General features: G+C 24.4%; 1 long non-coding RNA gene across 1 annotated transcript in view; it reads right to left on the bottom strand.

The window, feature by feature from the left end:
• Positions 1-23853, bottom strand: part of LOC122511634 — a 139931-nt gene extending 116078 nt beyond the window's left edge. Inside the window, exon 1 of the long non-coding RNA XR_006302540.1 lies at positions 22913-23853. This is a non-coding gene — a long non-coding RNA (uncharacterized LOC122511634). The remainder of the gene's footprint in view (positions 1-22912) is intronic.
• Positions 23854-26948: the final 3095 nt, after the last annotated feature.

The raw sequence follows: 26948 nt of genomic DNA, 5'->3' as shown, positions 1-26948 counted from the left end.
AGAAAATGTTTTTTCTACTTTTCCTTTCTTTACTAGTTTTGCTCTTTTAACTACTACTAGGTACCACTAACTACGTACTATTGACCACTAGATACCGTAAAAAATATTTAAATATCAAATTATAATTTTTTGTCTGACTAAAGGTGAATTTTACTACTGTGATAATATTTCAAAACTTTTAGCCCAAAGTTTTGTCTGACTAAAACCATTTTTTACTAATTAATTCAATAAAATTTCTTTACATTTACTTGTATTTCCTGTAAAAGGAATGTAGACTAAATTGTTAGCAACGTCTGACTCTACTGTTGACCACTATCACTTAAAAACAAAATCACTGATTTTACTTCCCTTCGCCATTAATGACCAATTTTTTTTTTTTTCTATAATTTATCTTCTTCCGCTTTTTCATCTAAAAAGACAAAGAAACTTTTGTCTGCAAATTATATATTTTTGACTTTAACTGCCTTTTACTACTTCTACTATTTTTTAATAAATTCTTTTACTACTTTTAATTTTTTGTATTTTACTATTCTAAAAAAATTGTATTTGTAATATTTTACAATATAAAAAATTATAATTTTTTAATAAAAAAAAATTCTACTCTGACTACTATTCGTACTACTTATTTTCAAAAGAAAAATATAATTTGTGAATAAAAAAAATTCTACTGTGGCAATTGATGTTACAGTGATTATCAAAAACAAAAACAAATCGGAATTGTTTGGCTAAAGATCGATTTTACTACTGCGATAAGAAATGAAAAATTTTAATTCCTAATTTGTTGGACAAAAATTTTTTTTTTTAAATAATTTAATTCTTTCGAGAAAATTGAATTAAAATTGTATTGAAAATAATTGAATTCTGTCAAAAAATATTATTATTTATAAAAAGAATTAAATTCTTCCAAAAAATTCTATTAAAATTATTAAAAATAATTTAATTCTTAACAAAGAATTTTAATAAATAAAATTCAAATTTTTGAAAGTAATTGAATCTTTTCGTGAAAATTTATTAAATTTTTTTTTGAAAATACTTGAATCCCAGCGATGAACTTTACTGTTTATAAAAATAATTGAATTCTTCTAAAGAATGTTTTATTAAAATTTTTTTTTGAAATAATTTAATTCTTGCGAAAAAGAATATAGTTAATTATGTAGTTAATAAGAGAATTTTTTTAAATTTTGAATCTAAAATTATTCAAAAATTCATGTTTATATTTAAAATTATAAAATTTTGTAAATTAATTTTCTTCAGATTTGAAGAAAAATCTTTCAATCTGTAAGCACTGCTTGGAATTCGAATATCAAGGGTTTTAGAAATGAAATCAATAAGAAGTTTTTTTTTATTTTGAGAATTTGCAATATTTAACATTAATAGTCATTACAATTGCTTCTCTATGGACTGTTTATTCCGTTAGCGTCTGACTATAATCAAGTTTAATTACTGGGTTTTGATAATAATTGAATTACAGTTAGTTCACACTATTCACATTGTTTACGACTTGTCTCACTAGACTCGAATATAACTACTCAATTTCGTATACATTGTATAATAAAATTAAAAAATATTAACTCCCTCTCGATTTACGTGTAAATATTTACATTTGCAAATAATTTCAAAAAAAAATTTTCGCAATACTTTACATTGAAAAATTACTTTTATTTTCCCTTCCTATTTGATCGACTTGACTTTTCTTTTCAGATTATTGAATAGTAATTATTAATATTAAATAAAAATAATAAAAATGAATAAAAATCATAATTAACAATAAATAAAAATATTAAGAATGATAATTAATAATAAATAAAAATATTAAAAATGATAATTAATAATTTGGCGGAAAAAATACCATTGTGCTAATTGTTTAATGCTCGGAGGAATAATTTAATTTAGCCAACGATTAAATAAAATACACTGTAGAAATGGAATTTATTGAAAATATTTTTTTTTATAAAAATTGAGTCGAAATAAATAAAATTAATCAACCTTGAATTTATATTTTAAATTTTTAATTCGTTCAATTTTTATTTCACAGTATCCGTACTACGAATACGTTAGAAAATTCAAACTATTTCAATGCTTTATCAATATTTTATGATGAATATTAAAATAATGAAACAAAAGAGAAAAAGAATTCATATATTATCAATTTTTATGCATGATTGGATGAAAAAAATATTTCCAATATCGAAAAAATAATTCTGTCCAAAAAAAAAAAGATGACTTAAAATTTATTTCTTCGATGGAGTTATAAAATTAAAAAGTGGAATTAAAAATATCGTGAATATCAATATTTAAAAAATCAAATTCTGTCAAAAAAAAGATGACAAAATTTATTTCTTCGATGGAATTCTAAAATTAAAAAATAGAATTAAAAATATTGTAAATATCAATATTTAGCGTGCATAGAAACTGTCAAATTTTTTTCTAAAGAGACTTAAAATAAAGTGCGACAATGATTTCTGATGTTAATCCACTAAACGAGTCGCATCCACTTTGGGAGGTTTAGATGATAATTGGAAATAGTCGAGCAAGAGTGTATATTCCTTGTTTTAGGAGCAGCTTTACATCGACATTTCGTGCGATATAACTTTGCCCCCGAGCACTATACATATTATGTGGTATCTTCTCGAAATGACTATGTCGAGTATGTACATACAGGATACCATTCTGATTTTACCGGTGACTTTTTTTCATATTTCTTTTTTTTTTTTTTTTTTTTTTTTTTGACAGTGGGCGACGAAAAAACCAAAAAATGGATCTCTACGTACACGCTCGTTACGTTAACGATGGAAATGGTTTCACGACACGTGATCTCCCTTGTAAATGTGTGTGTGTGTATGTGAGCAGGGCGACAGAAAAAAGAAAACACTACTCACGTTACGAGAGTAATTATTGATTGAAACTGAAAACACAAAGATCAAAAGCAACACATTTCATCCCCCTCGGACTTAGACCTTTTAGGTATGTATCTGTCAGAGTATTAAAAAAAAAGGGAGAGAAAAAAAAATACGAGACGGAAAATTGATATTCCAGGACGAAAATTACAAACTCAATTCGTTACCTAACATTATTGATTTTCCTCTGAAGAATTTTGGATTTTTTTTTTTTTTTGACAAACACTATTTTTAGAAACAATTTGACAAAATTTTTTCAAACCTTTTTATAAAAATTTTTTTAACAAAGATTTTTTTACAAAACTTTTTAACAAATTGATTACCATACAGATTATTTTTTCAAAAACACTTTTTCTAAGGTTATCAAAATTGAGACAAAAAGTGTATAAACATTGTTACAACAATTTTTATACGCTTTTTTGTCTCAATTTGAAATGTGAATTTCTTAATGATATTTAATAATAATTCTTAATAAATTGAGACAAAAAGCGTATAAAAATTGTTACCATTTTTATACCCTCTTTGTCTCAATTTGATATGTGAATTTCTTAATGATATTTAATAATAATTTTTAATAAATTGAGACAAAAAGCGTATACAAAATTGTTACAACAATTTTTATACGATTTTTTTTTGTCTCAATTTGATATCTGAAGATCTTATTCGAATTTTCATATATATATTTTAGAAAAGAAAATATTCTGTAACTATTTCTGCACTAATTTATTATTCGAATTTTTAATATGTATATATATGTATGATTAAAAACAAAAAATAATAATTTTTGTCCTCGGTTGATTATTCAAGGAAATAATTGTTTTTTAATGGGATAGTATTTAATCAGCAGTAAGAGCTTTTACATCAAGTACTAATGTCATCGTGTTTGCGATTAAAATTTCTAAATTATGAATTCAAGGGTTTACTGTAAACCACGTAATGCTTCATTGGTTTTCCGTTCTGAATTATGCTCTCCAAGATTTATGGAACTCGTAATGAAAGGCTTTAGAGTTTGTTAAAATTTAAATTCCAATACTTTCCCAGGAATTTATAATTAATTCTTCTTTATTTATAAATTCTCCCCGCATATTCAGCATTTATTTTATTGTTTTTAACACTTGAAGCATTAATTTTTAGTTTATTCTTTATTCATTTTTATTTTTATTATAATAATAATATGAGGAAATTAAAATAATAGAATAATTATTTTTGTGATAGTAACAACAACTGCAACAACAACAACTATAACAACAATAATAGGAATAATGATAACTACGCAATTCTTTTCTATAAGCAAAATTAAGTCACAGTTTTCTTGAAAGTATTAAATTAATACTAAAAAAAACCAAATTGATACAAAAAATTTGGATCAATTTTTTATTTGAACCACATTTTTGGTATCAATTGGAGATGGTGTAAACCAAATATAATTACGGAGACCCGAGGAAAATTTATTTACTTAAAAAGAATTAAAATAATTACTAATATTACTAATAGTAATATTAAATATGTCTGACTAGTAATTTACTTTTACTACTGAGACAGTAATAAAATAACAAGAGAAATAATAAAAATTAAGTAATAATAGTAATGAGAATTATAATTAAAAAACTAGGGCTGACAAATAATTTACTTCTACTACTTGAGAAAGGAATAAAATAACAATAGAATAAAAATAAAAATTATACAATAATACAATAATAGGGTGATAAGAATTTTAATAAATAAAATACGTCTGACTAAAAATTTACTTCTACTACTGAGATAGTAAAAAATAATAATAAAAATTATAATAACAGTCAGTTAATAATTATTAGGTATAATTATACAAAATATAATAGTAAAAAATACGTCTGACTAATAATTTACTTCTACTAGTGAAACAGTAATAAAATAATACAAGAAATAATAATTGAAATTGAAAGAAATAAAAATTGTAATAAAAAATTACAATAATGGTGTTTGCTTGAAGTCCATAAAAGTCAGTTCTTTAAAAAAAAAAATGTCCGTAAATTCTGTAATTTTATTGAGAAAAGACGAAAATTTTGTAAATTGTACGATATAATTTGGAGAATTTTAGAGAAACTATAAATGATTGCAGAAATTAAATTATTTTATCAAAAAGTAATAAAATTTTTCAGAAAAGTTCAATTATGTTTAACATTTTTTTTAAAACTTCTCCTCAAATTATCAATTATCTTTACAAAATAATTAAATTCTTCTACAAAATTTCATTATTTTCAAAAATTGTAATAAAATTCTCATCAAAATTTCAATTATTTTCAAAAATTCTCCTCAATTCAAAGATTTTTAATATCTACTATTTTAATAAAATTTTCCTAAAGAATTCAATTATTTAAAAAAAAAAAAATTTAATAAAATTCTACGCAAACCTTTAATTATTTTCAAAAAATAATAAAAATTTCACAGAAATTCAATTATTTACAAATTTTTTTTATAAATTTCTTCGCAATCATTCAATTATTTTCATAAATAATAAAATTTTTACAGGGATTCAATTATTTTCGTAAATAATAAAATTTTTACAGGGATTTAATTACTTTCGCAAATAATAAAATTCTTTTTAGTAATTCAAATAGTGTCATTAATAATAAAACTTATTACAGAATTTCAATTATTTTGAATACAAGTTTAATCAAATTTTTCGAAACATGAAAATTATTCTTAAACATTTTATTAAAATTCGTCAAAAGAATTCAATTATTTAAATATTTATATTGATAAAGTACTCTATGAGAATTCTATTTTTAAAAAAATGCAGTTATTTAATAAATTCTTTTTTTGTATTTAAATAATTGACTTCTAGTAGAATTTTCTAATAAAAATTTATTTAATTGTGGATTTCAGTAAAAATTTTAGATTATAATTGAATATGAAAAGCATTAGAGCGTGAATTTTTTTTTAGAAATAATTGAGTTTTGAAAAGGTTTCAAATTAAAATCTTTGAAAATCAGAATTTTTCATATTTTTTAACTAATTTTTAAAAACTAATTTTTAACTAACAATTCTATGGAATTAATTTTTTTGAAAAAATTCAATTGCAAATTTTATTTTAAATTATTTTAAGTTTTTATTTTGTTATATATATATATATATATTTAATTGAAGAATTTACAAATAATTGAAATTTCGTAAAATTGAATTGTAAACAAATGAATTTGAAAATTATAATAATAGTAATAAGAATTATAATAGATAAAATACGTCTAACTATTAATTTACTTCTACTACTGAGACACAGTAATAATTTAATATAAATTTTAATAACAGTAACAATAATAATAATAATAAAAAATACGTCTGACTATTAATTTACTTCTACTACTGAGACACAGTAATAATTTAATATAAATTTTAATAACAGTAACAATAATAATAATAATAATAAAAAATACGTCTGACCAGTAATTTACTTATACTACTGAGGCAATCATAATAATAATAATTTAAATTAAGAATTATTATTATTATTATTATTATTATTATTATTATTATTATTATTATTATTATTATTATTATTATTATTATTATTATTATTATCATTATTATAATTACTGGGCTTATTATTAGTAATATAATGATTATTAAATTATTATTATTATTATCAGGGAGATAAAGGAAAATAGCAATAATGAAGGTAATAATGATAATAACAATAATTTAAGACGGTGCTCGAAATAAAATATTAATTTCCAAGTCAGTGACAACGTTTGAGCTCCATAATCTTAACGAGAATATGCTTTTCGTGTTTAAGTTGTCACTTAAGTTGAAGCTATTTCCAAAGTTACATGAGAAGTTGAGAAACTTTGCTCGTAAAGAGTTGAATTTCTATGACCCAGCATCTAATCGATATTTGTAGTTTACATAAAATTTGATTCAAACCCATACAGAGAAAATAAAATAGATATGCAGATTTTTATATTGTATAAGTTTTTTAATGATATGCAGAAAAAAATTTTTTTTTTTCTCCTGTATTAAAAATTTGAATATTGTATACAAAGTTCTTTATTAAAAATTTGACTTTTTATATATATATATATAGATAGAAAAATGCTTCCTCCGAAAATGTTATTCTCATTGTACGTATATATAGAAAAATATATAGTTTAATTTTTAATTTGATTTAATTTCAATATAATTTAATTTTCAAACGTGAAACATTATTTTTGTTCGCATTCACTATATTAATTATATCTATTTTCTCACAATATTTATTGACATTGTGTCAATTATTTGGAATAATGAAATTATAAATTAATAATTTATATTACAGTTCTACGTTCTATTGTCTCAAATGTATATTTGTATAAATTATTGTGTGTATTATTTTAATTATACGCGGTAAATAAATGGCGCATTTCGTTTACAATATTGATCAGTGATTAAATATAATTTATAATTACGCAATGAATTATCGACTATTCGTATTTTATTTTTTTCCTGTTTTTTTCTTCTATAGAACTAAAATTTTAATATGTAAATAATTTAATTAAAATAATAATAATAAACAAGAATTAGTGGACTTTTCACTAAATTTATTTTTTCTCAAAATAAAAAAAAACAAAGTCAATTTTTATTGTCCTGGAAAAAATTCAAAGTGTCAGCATATTACTTTTCGTGTTTCGACTATTTTTCCCTTAAAAAACAAAAAAAAAAAAAAAAAAAAGCAAGAGACTCGCGCAATATGAAATGAAAGCTTAGAATTGAGTGTTCTCCAAAAGTATAAGAAAGAAGAAGACATTCGAGGACTGCCGAGTCATCTGCTCTCGAGTGGACCACACGTTTCTCTCGAAAACAAGAGATGGGTTTTTCTAGGATTGGTACATAGAATAGAAGGGGCGAGCCTCATTTTAAACCAAAGACTACAATCGAGTAGTGGAGGGGGAAGGGATGGTTAGTTCTCATTTTGTCGAGAAATCCCTCCCCCCCTCTCACTCACCCCCTACTCTCTGACCTGATGAGGTTCGCAGTTCATTTTCTAGAAACTTGGTCTAAATCCAGTACTATACGTGACCCATGAACTATCACATAATAACTATCTAATCCCTAATGTACGTAGCGATTATTAAACGAAATGAAGAAAAGGCAATTTTAATTATTTTTTTTTTTTGGCTATTTTTATTTTACTCTGTAAATTTTTAATTGGAAAAATTGTTAATTAATTTGAATTAGTAAATTATTATAATTACATTGAAAAAAAAAATTTATTTGATTCAAATAACCGATTAATTGACTATTGTCAATTAAATATTTAATTGACTCTAATAAATATTATTTGATTCAAGTAAATATTTACTTGATAATAGTCAATTAATCGGTTTTTTGAATCAAATAAATTTTTTTTTCAGTGAATTTTTTTCAGTGCTAGTAATAATAATAGAAATAATAATTCCTATTATTATTACTAGCAACAATTCGCACTCTAAAGCGCGCGGCAAACTTCTTATATACTTTTTTAAATAAAATTAACAATTTAAAAAAAAAAATTTTAATTCATTTTTTTTTTCATAAAAATAAAATATGAATTGGAATATAGATTATTACTATTATAACCACAATAATCATATATTCTGAGACAAGGTATTCAGAGAAAAGTCTGACATTTTTATTAAAAGTACTGAAAAAAATTTAAATTTTAGAATTCATAAAAAAAAAAATGTTGAATTTTGGTGTCTTTTTTGTCTGTCTCATAAACTATTAAATCGCCACGAATTCTTATACAAAACTTTGAATTTTTTCTATTTCTGACAATAATTTTCTTTATAAAAATTATTACTTACAAATTATTTAATGAATAATTTTACTTAAATATTTCAAAATTAATTCAATTTTAAAAGAGTTATGCGTTTACAATTTTCGTAAGATTTTATTAAAAATAATTAATTTATAGAAAAAATTTAGTTAAAAACATTTTATAAAATTGAATTTTGGAGAAGTTACAAATAATTGCAGAAATTCAATTATTTTTCAAAAGTAATAAAATTTTTCTTACAAAGTTCAATTATGTTCAAAATTTAAAAAAAAAATTCCAGTCAAAATCACAATTATGTTTATAAATAGAAAAATTCTTCTCCAAAATTCAATTATTTTCAAAAATTTTAATCGAATTCCTCGAAAAATGTAATTATTCTTAAACATTTTATTAAAATTCGTCAAAAGAAATTGTGAATTATTTAAAAATTTGTTGATAAAATTTAATTCAATTATTTAATAAATTAATTACTTTTGTATTTAAATAATTGAATAATTTTGAAAAAGATTCAAATTAAAAAATTAAAAAATTTGAATTTTCTATACTTTTAACTGGCAATTCTAAAGAAATAATTTTTTTTAAAAAAGTTTAATTTTTTTTTTTAAATAATTTGAAGTTTTTATTTTCTAATATACATTTAATTAAAGAATTTACGATTAATCCAAATTTCATAAAATTGAATTTTAAACAAATGTATTTGAAAAATCTCAAGAATTTTTTCAAAAATGATTAAAAATAGTTGATTTAGAGAAGAATTTTAGTCAACAATTCCAGAAAATAATAATTAAATTGAAATTTTGAAAATAATTTTTAAGAAATTATAGTAACAATATTTATTTTTAATATAAAATAATGATAATACTTTTATAAGTTGTTTAATTTCAAGAAGGTTTAAATTTTAAATTTTTGAAATCATGATTAGAAATAGGAATATTGCAAAATTTTTTATTCTTTTTCTTTAAAAAACTCATGATTTAGTTAGTAAAATAAGATTCCAAATCGATAAATGTCCAAATAATTAAATATTGATTTCGTAAATTTTAAAATATTTCCTGTTTCTTAATCATAAGTTTTTAACAATTTTCTAATATTTTTTATAAACAAAAAGGAAAAAAATTTGCATAATTTAGATCAGTCAAACGAAATTTGTTATAAAAAAACATATAATAAACAAAATTTATCTCTTAATCATAATTGTTTTTAAATTTTTTAATTTAAAATATTATTTTATTTTAAATCATGAAAAAATACCTGCATATTTTCGATTTGTCAATAAATATTTTTTAAAGAAAAAAAAAACAAAAGCAGACAGAAAAAACTAACTTCAAAGTGTGGACAGACAGAATAAATGAAAGAATTAAATACGAAGATTATTATTGTTAATAATTATTATTATTTATTATTACCACTAATAATATTTTTACAAAAAAATTATTTTTTTGAATAGAAAAAAAAATTTTTTGTTTATAAAAAATTTTTGAAAAAAATCTGTTTCTTTAAAAAATGTTTTTTTAGTTTTAGAAAGGTAGTTGTGAATCATTAACGCAGAACTTTAGTGTAATTATTCATTATGATTCATATTTCACGTGGCACTCGGTTGCAATATGTGACAAGTAAATTTTGGATTGTGCTTACTGGACATGAGAGATGTGTACTTACATGGAAAGCTAGGGTCGTTTGTAAAGTGGACTTACGTGCTTACGGCTACACGTTTGCTTTGTGCATAAATATCCATATAGTAACTTATCGTCATTGTTATGAAGGATTCACGGGGCATTAATCTAATTCACACTTTATTGAACTTGAGTATAAAGCATCCAACTATTTTGGATAAATTGTAATCCTAATTTATACCAATTTAGAAGTTTCCCTTGTTTTTATACATAAAAAAATAATATTAATAAATTTTAAATTAAAATTTTTATATTTTAATTTATAGTTTAAATTAAGAATATTTTTCATTAATAATATAATACAAAAAAATTAATAATTTTACAATTTCTAATTAAAAAAATTGCGAAATTTGTTTCTTCTTTTTTCAAATATTTGCTGATAAAATATTTATCAAGTTTAATTTCTTTTTTGTTTTTTTTTAGTTTTAAGGAAAGTAATTTGGATTTTTGATTCTACGATTTTGAAACTTTATTTATATTACTGATTAACATTTCCTGTTTATGTGCAGCATTATACTCCGATATGTTTAGTGCTTCTCCTGTTTCCTGTAATGTAAAGCTACAAATTATTCGCATGACTGCAACTTCTCGAATATACACTTAGCATTGCGTTTGTTTATCTTTCGACAAGCCTCCAAGCCATTTTCATATGTCACAAACAAAATTATTGTAAAAGTTAACGTAGACGTTTTATTTTATTAAATTAAAAATTTAATGCGCGCAGGAATTTAGTTTTCCTTCTTTCTTTTTCTTTCTATTCCTTTAAAAAACCTTATTATCGAAAAAATTGAAAAAAAAATTAAAATTACATCTAATTAATAAATTAATTGTAAAATAGTAAATAACTGAAACAGTAAATTATTAAATAAAAAAATTTAGTGAGAAAATGAATTAGAGGAAAAATAAATTCATGAATAAACTAAATTAGTAAGAAGAAAAAAAAACTAGTGAATAAATAAATTAGTAAATGAAATAAATTAGTGAGAAAATAATTTAGAAACAAAATAAATTAATAAATAAAATAAGTTAGTGAGAAAATAAATTAGTGAAAAATAAATTAATAGATAAAATAAGTTAGTAAGGAAATAAATTAGTGAAAAATAAATTAATAAATAAAATAAATTAGTAAGAAAATAAATTAGTAAAAAAATAATTTAGTAAGAAAAATAATTTAGCAAAAAATTAAGTATGTGAATAAATATAATTTTTGTTACTTCTTTATTGAAGAGAAATTAATTCCATAACAATTTTATCGTTTTGATAATAAAAAGAAGGGAAAAAAATTATTTTTCAAAAGGGTAAAAATCGAAGCATGTAAAGATACCGAATATAAGAATTGGGGGCAGATATCTTTGGCAAGTAGCTTGGATAAGAGTCGACTCACCAAATATGATTTATGTCCCAATATAACCGGATAGTGATAAAATAAGACTCTTTTCTTTCACCCCACATTTTCTCTCATCGATAAATATTACATAAAAAAAATTCCCTTACACAAGAATTAAAAATTATTCCAAAAATCAGTAAAATTAGGGAAAAAAACCAAAGAAAGGAAAAAATGCAAATTTATAAACTTTTTCAAAAAAATGAAATTTTTTAACTAAACGCTAACTTTTCTAATTAATTTAGAAATTAAATTTTAATTTTCGCTACTTTTCAAATTAATTTAGAAATTAAATTTAAATGTTCGCTACTTTTGAAATTAATTAAAGTGTATACACCTATAATAAGGGAAAAATTAACTAATTAGGGTATTTAATTAGGGAAAGGAGAAATTAGTTCCGCTTGAGAGAGGTTATTAATAAATGACTTTGAAAAAAATGGGTATTTAATAGAAGAAAAAAATTAATATGAAGCAATAGTTTTTTTTTTTTTTTAAAGAAACTTAGTCCTGTGACATTGGAGGAACCTTATAAGATATGCGCACGAACTGTTTCAGGAAAGTTTAGAAGAAGAAACTTTCTCTTCCCTTGTATTTAAAGTTTTTTTTTTATAACAATTTCAGTCTACAAGATTGTTTAAAACTTGAATAAAAAAGAAAAATCAAAATTAAAACTCTCCAATTATTTTGTCGTCGATCAAACAATTTGCATCTCTTTCCATATTTTCTATTCATTTACAAATGAAAAAAAAAATTCATTATGTAAATTAATATTTTATTTCTCGTTTTTTTATTTTAATAATAATTAATAATTTTTTAATTTATAATCTAATTATTGCTGTTACTATTTTTTTTCAAGTCGTGTCCATCATATAATTTGTTAATTAATTTTAATAATTATTTTTGTTGAATTAAAATCTTTTTTTTAAATAAAAAATATTGGAATTATTTTTTGTTTTTTATTTGAATTATAAAAACTATTTTTGTATTATTGTATATTATAATATTTTGTATTTTGAAATAATTGATAATTACTCTGAATTACAATTTTTTAATTATCTTGAATTAATGATTGATTTTCAATTATTTTTAATTAAAAAACATTAAATAAATTAATTAATATTAATTTCCAATTAATTTAAATTAATTAATGTCATTTTATCAATTTGAATTTTTTTTATTAAATTAAATTGCTGAAAGAAAACTTTTATATGTATATTTATTTTTTTTTAAGAATTATAATTTTTTTTAGAGAAAAGAAGATCTTTTTTTTCTCGCTAGAAAGAAAATAAAGAATAAAAATCCTTTGTTTAATTTTAGAAAGCGTTTGAGAGAGTTTTAAAATAATAGAATTTACTTTAGTTGATGTCTAATAGACTCTTGATTCGCCAAACAAGATTTCAGTGCAGTATAGATATATAGAGAGAGAAAAAGCTACTTTATCATTGATCTTCGACGTTGATTGACCAACTTATCGAGAAAATAGTGTCGGCAAGATCGATCGCGTTCATTAAATGTCCTGCACGACTTTGATGCAATACTTTTAGTCTCTCAGTGTGATAACTTAAAAGGTCGTTCCCAACGCGGAGATATCCATCGTATATTTTCAATTAAAGACACTTTTTTTTCTTCTTAACACATGTTTTGATCTCATTTTAAAAGAGAGTGGTGTACTATTCTAGTTTTATACACCATTGTTCTCGAGTGATTATTTATTCACTTGACATCTCGACAAGTGAATTTTTTTTTTATTTTTCAAATGGAAAATAATTTACAATAAAAAATAATTTTATCGTATGACAATAATTTTTTGTGTATAAAAAATGTTGCTATACAAAAAGTTCTTTATTATTTGCTTCGAATTGTTTTTTATTTTATTATTTCTTTATTTTGCGACTCTAATAAGAAAATAATTATTTATAAAAAATTAGTTATTTTTATATTAGATAATAAAATATTAAAATAATAAATGTAAAAATAAAATAGGGGAACATAATTAGGATTGGACCTTTGTCAAGGTCCAACCCTGACTATTTTCCCCCATTTTTTCTATTAAATAATTTGTCAAATAAATATTTTGTCTAATAAATATTTTTTTAAATAAATATTTTGTCAAACGAATATTTTGTCTCGTAAATATTTTTTTCGAATAAATATTTTGAAATGAAAATATTTTTCCGAATAAATATTATGTCACAGAAAATAATTTTTCTAATAAAACTTTTGTCAAACAAATATATTGTCTAATAATTATTTTTCAAATTAATATTTTGGCTAATAAATATTTTTTCGAATAATTATTTTTTCAAACAAATACTTTTTCGAATAATTATTTTGCAATTAAATATTTTGTCTAATAAATATTCTTTCAAATAAATGTTTTCCTAAAAAAGTACTTTTTAGAATAAATATTTTGTCAAAACAAAAAATATTTATTAGGCAAAATATTTATTTGAAAAGTATATTTATTCGAAAAAATATTTTTAACATAAAAATATTTTTTCGAATAAACATTTTTCTAAAAAAAATTGTTTCTCGAATAAATATTTTTCTAAAAAAAATTGTTTCTCGAATAAAGATTTTTTAGGGACTGAAAAAATTATATATAACAATTATTTTCAAAAAATTCATTATTTGATTATGTTGAATGTAAGAGAGAAGGAGAAAGAGAGAAAGAGAGAGAGAGAAATGAAATTTTAAAGCAGTAGCAAAAAAATTGTGGTTTTTTTTCTTTTAGGAACGAGTAAAAAATAGTGACTTTAGTGTTCGAAAAATGTAGATCTTGGTTGAATTGAAATGCATATGAAGTGAAAACTCAGGTGAATACTTTTCTTTTTTTTTTTTGCACGTATTTAATTAAGTACGTACCATATGATAAATTCACGTTCGCTTTTTAAAACGCGGCCCAACTGGGGCGCCTCCCTTATTCTGTAAAATGACGGGGAAAAAGAGAAAACTTAAGCAAGACATATTGCCTGGGCAAAAAAAAAATCCTAATGAATAATAATGGGAACACTGCTGAGGCAAAAGTGTCCACCTCTCTTTCTCTTTCATACTAAAAAGCCCGCAAATCACAAATTAATTATAAATATATATATATAAAAAAAATTCTCAATTCTCTTTTAAGTTCATGTAAAATTATACGAAAAATTTAAAGTAAGTTGCTTTTAATTATTTATTGCAATTGTTTCATTTAAATTATTTATTTCAATTATTCATTTAAATTATTTATTATTGATATTTATTTCAATTATATATTTCAATTATTCATTTAATTTATTTACTTAAAATAAATTTCAATTATTTTTTTTATTTTTTTTTTTTATTTCAATTATTTTTTTGCAATTGTTTATTTTAAATATTTTAATTATTAATTTCAATTATCCATTTCAATTATTTATTGCAATTCTTTTTTTTAATTATTTATCTCAATTATTAGATTTAATTATTTTTTTCAGATATTTATTTTAACTTTATATTTAAACTAATAATTTCAGTTATTTACTTGTACTAATTATTTTAATTCTTAATTTAAAAAATTTAAATCTTTTTATTTCATTTTTTATCTTTTAAAAGTAATATACGTTGTCTCTTTTATTTTACATTCCCTTTGCTTATTATTAAACAACCTTTACATTATTGACATTGATGAGAGGTTTTATTACTAAAGTTATTACCTGCGATGAAGGAATGGCTTTGAATTCTCTCTCTCTCTCTCTCTCTCTCAATTAAAATTTACTGTCAACAGCATCGACAGTAAACAGTGTCCATCGTAAGTTTGCTCCCTACAGATTTCAATATCAAACATGTTCGTGTGTTTTATTTCGTAAGTGAAATTATATAAAGTGTTCTTGATTTTTTAAAATGCTTTTTTTGTCATAACTATTTTTATTTCTTAATAGTAATTTTAAAAAATAAAAATAGTTATAATAAACTGTTATATTTGAATTACATTATTATCATTATTATTAATTGTTATTATCGAATCAGTAGTGTAAGTAAATTATTAGTCAGACATATTTTATTTATTATTTTTCTCGTTATTTTTTATTAATTATTATTAATTATTATTATTACTATTATATAATCTTTATTATGATTATTATTATAATATTACATACTAATTATTATTTTAATTTTATTGCTTTCTCAGTAGTAGAAGTAAATTATTAATCAGACATATTTTATTTATTATTTTATTATTATTATTATTATTATTTTATTACTGTCTCAGTGGTAGAAGTAAATTATTAGTCAGACGAATTTTATTATAATTCTTATTAAAATTATTGTAATTTTTATTATTTTAATACTGTTTGAGTAGCAAAAGTAAACTAAATAATGTAGGGTAGGGTGGGGCATTACTATTCTTGTTTGGATTTTTGAGTCTATAAAATGTATATAAAAAAAAATAAAAAAATGAGTAGAACCGTTTGAAAGCTTGACTTCTTAGCTACAATTTTGCCATGTATCATTTTGCTGTAACTCGATTCTGTTCCGAACTACAGCGATTTTACGAAAAAAAAATTTTTTTGATGTCGAAAAAAACGAGGGGCGTAACTATTCTTGCAGCTATTAATGATATAATACTAAAAAAATATATAAATTAATTTGTTAATTGGAGGATTTTTTCTGGTTTTTTTCTTCCAATTTCTTACAATTCTAACCTAGAAACAAGCACACACAAAAAAATACACTGTTTTGTAGTTTTTGCTGTCATCAGTGGAAGAATAGTTACGCCCCATCCGCCCATTTTTTGAAAAAACACTTGTAAAATTTTTGAACAATAGAATATCAAAAATCCATTATGATATTCGTGTTCAGCACTAAATTTGACTTTAGAAATAATTTTTCCGATAATTTTTCCGACCGTTTATCACTATTTACAATGGCAGACTAAATGAGTGAAAACAAGTAAGCGAGTATATCAAAATCACATTTGGGTACCTAACTCCAATGATAGATGGCGCCAGAAGCTCAAATGTGGCGTACAATGTTCATTTCACATGACAAGTATACAGTGTAAAAAAAACTTTAATCGGATGAATAGTTTTCTCTCCAGGACAAAGAATAGTTACGCCCCGCGAATAGTAATGCCCCACCCTACCCTATTTATAGACGAATTTTACTAAAATACGCTAAAAAAATTGAATTTTGTAAAAATTTTTGTAAAAAATGAATGATTATGTAATCATTTTTGTAAAAAATGATTACATAAATTCAATTATTTTCAAAACTAATCAAATTCTTTTCCAAAATTCAATTATTTTTAAAAATTTTAATAAAATTTTTGTCAAAATTTCAATTTTTTTTAAATTTTTCACAATTTCATATGAATTCTAATATTTGCAATTTTTTAAAAAATTTCTTTGCAACAATTTAATTATTTTCAATAAATAATAAAATTTTTTACAGAGATTAAATTATTTTCATAAATAATAACATTCTTTTTAGGAATTTAATTATTTTCATTAATAAAACTCATCGCAGAATTTCAATTATTTTTAATACAATTTTAATCGAATTCCTCGAGAAATCTAACTGTTCTGAACAATTTTATTAAAAATCGTCAAAAGAAATCAATTATTTAAAAATGTTTTGATAAAATTCTTTATCAGAATTCAATTTTAAGAAATATTTAATTATTCAATAAATTATTTATTTTTGCATTTAAATAATTGAATTCTAGTAGAACTTTTTAATAAAAATTGATTTAAAAATGAATTTCAGTTAAAATTTTAAATTTCAATATTTATTATTCAAATTATTTAAATATTCAAATAATATTTGAATATTACAAGTATTATAGCATAAATTTTTAGAAATAATTAAATTTTAAAAAGGTTTTAAAATAAATTCTTTGAAAATCTTAATTTTTCACACTTATAACCAACAATTCTGTAGAATTAATTATTTTGAAAAAGTTTAATTGAATTTTTTTCTAAAATTATTTGAAGTGTTTATTTTTTAATACGTATTCAATTGGAGAATTTCTGAATAATTGAAATTTCGTAGAATTGAATAATAAATAAATGGATTTGAAAATTCTCAAAAAACTTTTTCAAAAATTATTAAAGATAATTGATTAAAACAAAAATTTTATTTAACAATTCTAGAAAATAATAATTGAATTAAAATGATGAAAATAATTTTGAAAAAATTCCAGTAAAAATATTCCTATTATTTAAAATAATGATTCTATCACTCGGTTATCTTTAATTTATTTTAAGTTAAATTGTTAAATTTCAAAAAGGTTTGAATTTGAAATTTTTAAAAATCTTGATTCCTGTGGAAAAATAATAAGGATTAAATATTTATATAGAAAAAAAGTTTTCGATGTTTTCAAATAATTTTACAATCGTTTTTAACAAATAGAAATTTTGTAAATATTTTTTCCAAAGTAAATTTACAATTTCTTAAACAAAATTTGATGTATAAAATTTTTTTTTTTACTTAAAACTTGTACTTTGTTTATGAATTGTAATTGAAGAGAAGAAAATTTGCAAAATATTTTCTACCTTCTAATTTTCCAACAATTTTTTTATTTTTTTTTTTTTAGAAAAAAGGAAAAAATAGCTGCATATTTTCGATTTGTCAAAAAATTAAGTTTTTCATATTAAAAAAAACGATATTTTGCAGGATTTATATTTGTTAATTACTTAAAACGTTTGTCTACAAAATGCTAATTTTTTTAGAAGCAAAGAAATAATGAATAATAACAGTAATATTTTTTTTAGATTAATAAAAATATTTTTAAATTATTTGAAAAATAAAGATATTATTAAATTAAAAAATAGGGGAAAAAATAAAGATGTAGGTATAATATATTATCTATTGTTTATAGGAAAAAAAAATGCTTAATAATAATAATTATTATTATTAATTAATTAATAATATTTAAATTAATAATACGCTTGTCAAAAGAAATATATATTTATAATAATCTATCGAAACAATTTTATATTCCTTTAACGATCCTCATTTAAAAAGTATATCTCTCATTTATTTGACGATCATTTAACTTGATGCCAGTAAAAAGTCTCTTTCTCCAGCAAAAAAAAAAATAAAATAAAATAAAAAAGTTATCGGCAATAACAAGTTGGCGCAGTATCTTTTGTAGCGCAGTAATTATCGATAACTTAAGACGCGTAAACACGAACCCATCTTCAATCACGTTCATCTTAGTAGAGTTTCTAGATTCTTGTGTATAGTAAGCCAAAGTAGAATTTCAAAGATTTTATGAAGTAGTAAATAGAGCAAAAGAGAGAAGGGGGGGAGGGAGGGAGGGGGCTTTTCGTGTTAAAGAAACAACGTCGGGCTATCTCAAAAGTTTTAATAGAGCAAACCGGGCACAAGAGAAGAGGTGTTGGACGTCGAAACGACCCTTTGCCTCCCCCCCCTCTCCCCACTTCTCTATTCCTTTAAACCATTCCCCTTTTTTTAACCACACTGCTTTTCTTGCATAAACAGCCAAGTTATTAACTGCCACTATAACCGCAGATCTTATCTGTTCTTATCTACTTGCGGCTTCAACGCCCCCAACCTGTCTTTAGCAAGCTTCTGTGGAAATAAAAAATTTTTTCTTCGTCACAGGGATCATTTTTTTTTTTTTTTTGCATCACGTGAAAGAAAATTCAGGCTTCGTACTCTTCTAGTAGTAAAACTACTACTTCTAAAAATACTACTTCTAGTAAAATTTACTACTACACTAACAAAAATGATCTATTAAACATAAAACTAATTTCTTTTTAAATTATGTCCTTCAATCGTTAGCAGAAATAAATTTATTGTAAAAGGAATCTTTTAAATATAAAAAAGGTTAAAAGTTTATTGGAAAAAAGAAAAACGTTTGAATATTAACTGATTTCTTTTAATTTTTAAATTAAATTTTTTTATGTCAAAATGATAATTTCACATTATTTAACGTTTGTGAACATTTCAAAATAATAAAATAAAAAAATTTTAATTACTCTTTACATAATGCAATAAGGTAATCTACATAATTTTTACTATAATTATTTATAAAATAATATTTGATAAATTTAATGATTAATAATAATAACAAAATTATTATTTTAATAAAATATACAATATACAAAATTTCAATAAAATATTACCAATTTTGGATAATTATAATAATTAAATTTACATATTCAAAAACCAGAATTTAATTAATTAAAAAATGTAGAATCTAATTTATAAATTTTAAAAATTTTTTAAATTGATAAAAGGTTATATGTGGAAATTATGATGAAAGAAATTTAGTTTTTATTTTTTATATATTTTACATGCCTATCGATATATTATTTGCAGGCTTGTGCTATTATTATTTTATTTTAAAGTTAATTTAATTTCAAATATTTTATAAATTTGAGCATAAAATAAATTAATTATTATTATATACTAAATAAATTAATTAATTACTGATTAATGAATTAATTAATGAATGAATTAATGAATTACTGATAATAAGACTACTGACAAAATTTTTCTTTTTGTAATCAAAAATTTTTACAAGAATCAATTATTTAAAACAAAATTTTCATAAAATTTCTTCCAAATAAAAACAATTATTTAAAAAGATTAAATTATAAAATTCTTAGCAAAAAATTCAATTCATTGCAGGATTTAAATTATTTTTTAAAGTTTTGATATAATTTCTTTATCAAAATTGAATAATTATTTTCAAAAAATTTTAAATTAAATTTCTTGAAATTTTATGAAATTCTTTATTGTAAACATTTAATTAGTTTTATAAATATTAAAATTTACACTGGAATTCAATTATTTGAAACAAAAATTTCATAAATTTTTTTCGAAAAAAATCAATTATTTAAAAAGATTTTTATAAAATTCTTCTATTCAAATCAATTCATCAAATAATGCAAATTATGTATAAAAATTTTATTAAAATTCTTTACAGGAATTCAATTATTTAAAAAAAATTTTGATATCAATTTCTTTGTGAGAATTTAATAATTATATTTAATACATTTTTAATTAAATTTCTTGAAATTTTATGAAATTCTTAGCAAAAATTCAATTATTTTCATAAAAATAATAAAAACTCATTGCTGAATTTAAATTATTTTTAAAAGATTTGACATAATTTGTTTATCAGAATTGAATCATTATTTTCGATACATTTTTAATTGAATTTAAAAATTTTTAAAATGTTATGAAAGTCTTTGTAAGCATTTAATTATTTTTATAAATAATAAAATTCACACTGGAATTCAATCATTTAAAACAAAATTTTCATAAATTTTTTTTTCGAAAAAAAACCATTATTTAAAAACATTTTTATAAAATTCTTCTATTCAAATCAATTCATCAAATAATGCAATTATTTTTAAAATTTTATTAAAATTCTTTACAGCAATTCAATTATTTTAAAAAGTTTTGATATCATTTGTTTATGAAAATTAAATAAATATTTCCAATACGTTTTTAATTCAATTTCTTGAAAGAATTTAATTATTTTTGAAAAATTTTTTGACGTTCTTTGTAATAATTCAATTATTTTTCAAAAATTTTAATAAAAATTTTTTTTTTAATATCTACTATATTTAAATAAAATTTTTCAAGGGAATACAATTATTAAAAAAAAAATTTCAATGAAATACATTTCAAGAATTTAATAAAATAAAATTCTTCGGCAAATCCCAATTACTTTCAATACAATTTAACTAAAATGTCACAATGAAATTTAATTATTTATTTATTTTTAAAAAATTCAACAAAACTTGTCGATAGAATCCACTTATTTTTAAAAATTATTTTAAACTCTTTAGAAGAATTCAGTCATTTTTAGTATAATTTTTATTAAATTAAAACGTACGATAAATTATTTAATTTTCAATCAATTTTTTGAATCGAAATCTTTGAAAAATTTTAATTGTTGTAGAACTTTAACAATATTTAAATTTTTATTTATTCTGCATTTCTTTTCTATAACTACTTTTTTTACTACCTTTTTCAGTCTTATCTACTTTTTTAAAATTAATTATAATTATCGAGTACGAAGCTTGAAAATAAAAAAATTTTTAAAAATCGAAAAATGTTCGAAAAAAACATTTTTAAAGGCAAAATATTTTTTTGCCAATTTATAAGGAAATATATAGTAAATAGAGTGAAGGAAATTAATAATTTTTGAGTTTTTGACAAAATAAAAAACAATTGATAAAAATAAAAAAGTAGAAAAAAGCAACCAAACATGCATATTGTTTGGGGAAAAAAATAAAAGGATAAACAGAAACTGACGAAGTAAAAATAAAAAAGCAATGGAAAATAAATATTTTTTCCATCAAAAAATAAAATATTCCTTTTTAGAAAAATTTTTTGTTAAAAAAATTTGTTTCTTTATTCCAGGATAGTTTTTTCAATCTACGAATGTGTTCAAAATTAATAGTGAATCATTATTTTACGTGATGAATTTATGCTAAATGTTGTTTTGGAAGATTATTGTAAAACAAAGTGCTCGGGAAACGAAGCTGAAAAGAAAAGCATAAAGCAGATGTTTTCATTTAGCATTGTTAGTGTTTTTTTTTCTCCTTCTTTCTCTCTTTCTTTCAATTTTTTTTTCATGGTAGAAAATGAGACTGTGAGGCATTCACCGCAGAATTGTTGAAATTCAGAATGGAGCCGAGCAGGAAAATGCACATTGTTTCGAACGAAGAAGAAAATGCTTAATGCACATGGATAAATACATTGTCTGGCGTCAAAAAGTCTTTTATATATAGATATATACATAAATATGTATTATAACGGGTGTCTTACTATTTTTATAATTATTTGAGAAATTACTATGAATTTTATTACTCTAAATGAGGTTATTTTATTTCAAGAATTTATTTTTGTTTACTTCAGGATCAACTAATTAAATAAAACACACGTTACTTTGTTGTTTGAATTAATGCCCGAACGCCAGAGATATTTTATGGAAAAATATTCAAACCTAAAATTTATTTAATTTTACGCTAGCTCAATCTTTTCAAGGAGAGCGCGGGGTAAGAGAAATCACCAGTTAGTTTGTTTTAGTTTTTGATTTAATCACAAGAAATTACAGGTCCAGACGGGACCTGTTCAAAAGTTACAAAAATGACATGTCGTGAAACAAAGGAAATTGATACAAATTAATTCTGAGCGATTAATCGTCAGGAGACAACACATCAACACTTTCGAGACTCACCGGAGATACGCCGACGTCCCCTCATTGTCCCACGGCTCATTATCACCAGGAAAGAGTGCACAATTAGATAAAATTTTAATTATTATAAGAACGTGGTCTACTGCGACCTGTCAATACAACGACAAAAACGAGAATCAATTAAATGGCCGACGGGGACGCCTAAGTCGACGCGCATCTCCACTTCGTGGTGAGTCCCACGCGCACTTGTTACATAGATTTTCCGATGGTAATCGATGCGCAACAGTCAGTAATTAGGTAAATTACCGACTGTCGAGAAGAGTTCATAAAAGTTCGCTTAGTCTCCGCGAGGGGCACTGCACGACGACGACTGGTTCGCAAGATGGCTGCGGCCAGTGTTATGACAGCTGATGTCCTCGCCGATGGATATTAGTTTTACTGCCAATTAATATGACCAGCATTTATTTCCAGTAATAAGTAAGGAAACATTTCCCATGTTGGACGAATACGGAGCAATATCTCGGCAGTAATCCGGGCGATGAGAAGTCAAGAACTCGCGGTGTTAAGTTTTACATGAAAGAATATCGAAGTATCAGTTTTCTTATGTTTACAATAATTGTGTTGACCAGCGATCTGACGGTTCGCTATTTTACAGGTTTGAAACTATGCATTTTGCGAAAGTGGATAAATAAGAGAATAATTCTCGGAAGGAGAAAATAAATGTTGATTCTCGATTTGACGTGAATAAGAAAAGATTAGAATTCAATTATTGACAAAATTTATTAATTTGTACGCGGCGAATAAAATGCCGCGTTACAACTCCCTCCTGCCAAGGGTGAACCTGGGGGGGGGCTTGAAGGCGAACCGATGAGCTCTCTTCAACGAGTCATCTCCGTCAGATTACCGATCGATCACAATAGTCATCAGATTTAATATTATAATTATAGTTTTTCATTTCCGTGATTAGAATTTTAATTTAATTCGATTAAAAACCAAATATCAATTCACCAAAAAAAAAATCAATTGAGAACGTTTCAAGTTAATAATTAAAGTGACATTCAAAATGATGGAATATAGTTTGTCGATTTCATATCAAAAGGAGTTAATTATTTTTATGGAAGGATTTAGGTTTCGAAAGCAAGAATAATAACATGTTAAATAAGATTATTAATAAATTTAATTCTAAAGTAGGGTATTTCCCCTCCCTACAAGGGCTAGTACAAGAAAATTTTAATTTTAATTTGCCGAATGGTTCGGGTAATTTGTCGTTGGTCTCTGTTCAGAGAGACGTGGACATGAAAGGTAACCATGACCTGGCTGGTGGCATTTACCACAAATGCCCCGACGAGCCTTATCCACTCCCCAGTATTTGGGTTTATTAATCCTGGGGTAAGTTGGATTTTGGGCCAGGGATTTCTTCAACGCCGGCTGGGGTTCGTGAAGTGAAGGGCCAGCTTCTGGCAAATTATTTGGGGTTGATTGAGGCCTTAAGGCCCAATCTTCATGAGGGGCTGGTTCTGGACTCTCAACCCTGGGTAAGAAGATTTCCTCCTCCGGTGACAGGCGGATAGGTACAGCCTGGCCGATGGAGCGGCGAATTTCCTCCAAATCGCTCTCGGAAAACAAGGAATCCTGATAGGGGAAACGTCCTCGTGTGAGCAAATGGCGAGCTGTCACCCAACAATCAACCTCCTCCTCATAGTCCAGTCGACGTGGACCAAGCAATATCTCCTCTGTCAAATGATTTAATAAATTTAGTTAACTGATAATAATATTAGGGTCAGAAATTTTGGCAGAACGAGATTATTCCGAGAAGAGGTGAATTAGTAAGAATAAGACCGATTACGTAATTTACGACGGTGAACGCGTTCCTCTTCGAATGCAGGGTTCGCGTCTATGATCGGATCAACCACTGGGTCCGGCTGGGCGGACTCAGATTCAGTATCGGACCAATTAATATCTAACAATTCACGATTCGAAATGCGTTCTTCTTCCGAATCCTCAGATTCGCTGCTCAAGTCCTCGGCATGATAGGGATGCAAGTGTGAAGCGTGATATCTACCCGCGAGACGACCTTCTACTGACGCCAATTCATAGATGTTACGAGAAATAATTTTGGTTATCATAAAGGGGCCATGAAAGGCTGGGGCCAATTTACTTGCTATGTTATCGCGTTTACTGGAAAGGACATGAAGTGGTTTCTTGACCAAATCTCCGATTTCAAAACGCTGGTCCCTATAATGACGATTATAATATTTGGCTTGGCGAAGAAAAGCCTTATCTTGATTTAACGTTATTTTCTCTCTTAGGTCATTCAATCTGGTCATTCGAGTTGTCCATTCATTGACATCAGGAGGAGGCAACTCGACCTCCCCCTCCACAAGGCGACGGAACGATCGTAAAGGAACTGGTTCCCTTCCAAAATTTAAGAAGGCAGGGGTGACTCGATTGGTGCTATGAAGCGCCGTGTTATACGCGAAACGAAAATCGCCGATGTAAATGTCCCAGTTTCGATGGTTATCGTTAATGAACGATCGAATCATAGTCTTGAGGACCCTATTGGTCCTCTCGACAGGGTTCGCTTGTGGATGGTATAAAGGGTTAAAAGAGTGGTGAATGTGATACGTCTTTGTTAATTCTTTTATCGCGTTATTGTTATATTCCGTACCACTGTCACTATGAAGCACTTGAGGAGTGCCCCAACGGTTTATCACGAGTTCACGGAATGTGTTAATTACTGTATTGGCGTTGGCTGTTCTCAATGGGGCCACCTCAACCCATTTGGTAAAGAGATCCTGGAATACTATTAGGTATTCGAAGCCTCTTGCACTCCTGGGGAAAGGACCCATGACATCAGTGGCCACCACACTCCATGGTTCGTGAACAACTCGTTGTGTCATTAAGCCACGCGGTTTAGCTTGTTCGGTTTTATTTAATTGGCAGACAATGCATTTACGTACAAAGTTTTCTATATCTTTTAGCATGCCAGGCCAATAGTAACGGATTGATGCGCGATCGTAGGTCTTTTGGCCACCTAAGTGACCAGCCTGAGTATTCTCATGGGCTTCTCGCATGATGGTTAAGCGGTCTCCTTCGGGGACTACTAATTTCCAGGCTGAAAGATCTTCTACGAGATCTTCCAAAAGAGGGTTACTACGATAGTAATAAAGTCGGTCGTCAGTCACTTTCCAATTGTGGTACTTGCGCGGATTGTCAATTACGTCTTGTTTACGTCTATCGTACCAGTCATCGGTGGTTAATTGAAGTAATGCGATTTTGTCCTCAGTCTCGTCTTCGAACATGCGGGACAATGCATCCGGGACAAGGTGCATTGACCCTTTTCTATGTAAAATTTCATAGTCGTATTCTAATAACTCAAGAGACCAACGGGCCAAGCGGCCAGTTGGGTTACGAAGGTTGTTTAACCATTTAAGGCAACTGTGGTCAGTTATCACTTTAAAGTGATAACCTTCCAAGTAGCATCGAAACTTCCTTATTGCCCAAATGACAGCCAAGCACTCTCTCTCAGTCACGGAATAATTCCGTTCGGCACTTGAGAGTACTCGACTGGCATAAGCGATTACTCGCTCTTTATTATCTTGAATTTGAGTTAATACAACACCTAACCCGCAATTACTCGCGTCAGTTTGAACATTAAATGTAAGGTTAAAATCGGGATAACTTAAAACCGGCGCAGAAGTTAAGGCTTTCTTTAGAATAGAAAATGCATTTTCTTGCTCGTTAGTCCAACTAAACGGCTGGTCTTTCTTTAAAAGACGAGTTAAGGGTTCGCAGATTTTCGCGAAATCGTGGATGAAACGACGGTACCACGAAGTTGCTCCTATAAAACGACGTAATTGTCGAACATTCTTAGGTTGAGGATATTCTAGAACTGGGCGCAGTTTGTCATCATCAATGGATAACCCATTTTTATTTACTTTGAAACCAAGATATCTGACTTCGGGAACACAAAATTTGCTTTTCTCGGGGCTAATTGTGAAACCGGCCTTTAAAAGTTTATCGATTACGAGTTCAAGCCATTTTAAATGTTCTTTAAAATTTTTATTGACTATTATTA

This window comes from Leptopilina heterotoma, unplaced genomic scaffold (assembly GCF_015476425.1).
Source record: "Leptopilina heterotoma isolate Lh14 unplaced genomic scaffold, ASM1547642v1 Lhet_88, whole genome shotgun sequence".
NCBI classification, from domain to species: domain Eukaryota; kingdom Metazoa; phylum Arthropoda; class Insecta; order Hymenoptera; family Figitidae; genus Leptopilina; species Leptopilina heterotoma.
This window is presented reverse-complemented; position numbering and strand designations above follow the sequence as displayed.